Raw genomic sequence first — 2,882 nt, 5'->3', positions numbered from 1 at the left:
GGAACGGAAGGAACGGAAGGAAGGAAGGAAGGAAGGGGGGGGGGAACATTGTAATATTTGTATATAGCCATGTTATCGTGGTAAAGAAAATTATCTATATTATTATAAATATTACGCATATATATATATACATATATACGTGTAAATATATGTTCATATAGATATATATATATATACATATATACATTTATATGCGTATATACATATATATATATATATATACATATTTAAGCCTGTAATACCGTTATGTTGTTGTACCATATTATTGTGAACACCATTTCTCAGACATCGATTTTTTTAAATAAAAAGAAAGTCTCTATCTCGACATGCACTAAAGCAGAGTATCCGTCGGAACAAAGCGAAACAAAAAGGGGGAAAAAAAAAAGAAAGAAAGAAAGAAAACATTCACCGCACCGAACGATCCGGTTTCTCATTTTTTACGATTAGTCGCGGCTTTTTCGCCTCGTCCCTCGATTTTGACCTGCGTCGCCTTCGTTAACGGCCACGCTTTCGACGAATTTTCGAATTTTCCAACCATCGCGCTCGTTTCGTCCTTACTCGACTTTCGTTTCGCAAAAGAAAAAGAAAAAAAATTATTATTATTAGAAATCGATCACATCGACCTTCCAGGACCCCTTTGGAAAGAAAGAAAGAAAGGAAGAAAGAAAGGAAAAAAAAATAAATGTACATACCTACGTCAATTCCTGGCTCGAGGTTTATCCAATTGTTGTCCAACGACGATGCGTTCTCTGCGACGAGAGCAGATTATCGAGAAAGGACAGGACGGAGGCGTGGCGATTCTTTTTGTAACGATCGTGCCTGTAACGTTTCCAACCAACCAGCAGCCTTCTTGCCGGACTAACTACGTTCGTTTATCTAAATCGCCTGTACACGATCTCGCGCGAGCAAAAAGTCTACGAAGTCAGTCGTGTAACCGGAGACGCGACGAAGGACGAGTCTTTTCTCGCTGCGAATTCGCGCGAACGATTCTCAAAAGTGATCGCAACAATATTCGTTTAAATACCGAAGAAACGAATTGAAGAAAAGGATTTCGATCGAGACGAATGTAAAAAGATGGTTGGAGAAAATCGTTGGCGCGAACTATCGAAGTATCGAGATCGAATTCTCGCGAGCGACGAGAAATTTTTGTAGCGAAAGTTCGATTCTCGATAAATTCCAGCTACGCTACTTTCGACTTGAAGCTGGTTCGACGTAGCTGTGCGTATCCTGGCGTAAAATGGCGAACGTCGATGCGCGTAACGAAACGAAAGAGAAATAGGAATAGAAGAAGGGGGGAGGGGAAAAAGAAAAAGAAAGGAAAAGAAATATATATACGAGAGAGGAACACATTTCAGTCATTTCTCACGCAACACCGTGATCCTTCTGCCCGTCGATGTGTAAATAATTGTTTCATATTGTTGTAAAGTAGAACGGTGATAAGGAGAGATGGATGGTACAAGCGAGGAGACGAGTCGGTACTCGTTTGCCGAGAGTAAATTTAAAAGAAAAAGAAAAAAAAAAAAGTCAAAGTCTCCCCCGTAATGTAAGCGCACAAAACAGAGGGTTAACGATCTATGTGTCTTCTTCGTGTTTAATCGTATCTTTGTTATTAAATCTTGAACGTCTTACGAATGTTTTTATCTGTGTATTTGCCTCTGGGTCTACCCGTCTTTCTCTCTCTCTCTCCCTCCCTCTCTCTCTCTCTCTCTCCATTTAGAGGCGCCACTCAACCAAGCATCGAACGACGAGCCATGGATCCATCCAGCAGGTAATCCAGAAAATATATCTATTCGTTCTTTTTCTTCTTTTTAGATAATAATTTTCGTATATAAATTTATATTTTATTAATACATCTCTCATCGTATCTGTCGTTTGTCTTAAAGTACTTTTTTTTTTTATTGTTTAACATAAGTTGCAACGAAAGTCGAAATAGCGTCGAATCGCTTTAAATACGTGATCAGGGATAGATTAAAGACAATAAAAGACGCGAATAATAAGTGAAAGAGATTCGAGAGTATACTCGCGAAAGAGGCGCCGCGCGGCGTACATTTCCGTTTCAAGGACGTACGACTTTTGCGTGTAACAATCGAACATTGGCCACGACGTTACCGACGGGACCGTTATTATTGCGATTACGCGATACCAACGATTATCGCTTTCGAATCTTAAGGGAACCGGTAAGGGAACTGTTAATGTCGGATATCCGCATTCCTACTTTACGTTGTTTTGAACAGATCTACGGCTAATTAATCTACGTGTTGCTTACTAATATATTTCTCTCTATCTTCTATAATATATACGTATATAGAAGATATATAAATATATATATATAGATTAAATAACGGTGTCACGACACGGACCGATCGTAGGATTGTGAAACGCGATTGAGCGCGAAATTTCGTGTACGAATGTTGGGAAACTAGGGGTTGGAAACCGGAGGGCGAAGAACTCGTTTGATTCGTTTAAATCTAGCTAGCGCCACCCCAGGATCATTGTTGAAACCGCCGAACGCATCTCCGTATTCGGTCGCCAATGGGCCCATCTCCTCGTTACTCCCTGCGAACGACGCCACGGAACCGGATTTCTTTTCGGACAGGGAATTCCGTTCCGCGACCGCTTTCTCATCTTCCGTCATCTTCGAATCCACGCTCGACTGCCAATTCGGAACCATTCGTTTAATGACACTCGTAGTAGCGTAATAATAGCATCCGCAATACCAGATTAATTTCCCCCTTTCACCTTTCCATCACCGAGGTTCCCGCGCAAGCTCGAGTCCTGCACAAAGTCAGCTGGTTGATTACCCTCCAGCTTTGCGCCACGTTGTTCCGTGTTCTTAGCCCTTCGTCTCCTCTTTTTTTTCCGATCCGGTCTTTCGACCAATA

The 2,882-nt window shown here is 41.2% G+C and overlaps 1 long non-coding RNA gene across 1 annotated transcript in view; it reads left to right on the top strand.

The window, feature by feature from the left end:
* LOC116185148 overlaps positions 1-402 on the top strand; it is a 1,911-nt gene extending 1,509 nt beyond the window's left edge. Inside the window, exon 2 of the long non-coding RNA XR_004149919.1 lies at positions 162-402. This is a non-coding gene — a long non-coding RNA (uncharacterized LOC116185148). The remainder of the gene's footprint in view (positions 1-161) is intronic.
* Positions 403-2,882: the final 2,480 nt, after the last annotated feature.

Source organism: Apis dorsata, unplaced genomic scaffold (genome assembly GCF_000469605.1).
Source record: "Apis dorsata unplaced genomic scaffold, Apis dorsata 1.3 scaffold_111, whole genome shotgun sequence".
NCBI classification, from domain to species: domain Eukaryota; kingdom Metazoa; phylum Arthropoda; class Insecta; order Hymenoptera; family Apidae; genus Apis; species Apis dorsata.
Note: the sequence above shows the minus strand (reverse complement) of the source record. Positions and strands in the feature narration are given on the sequence as shown.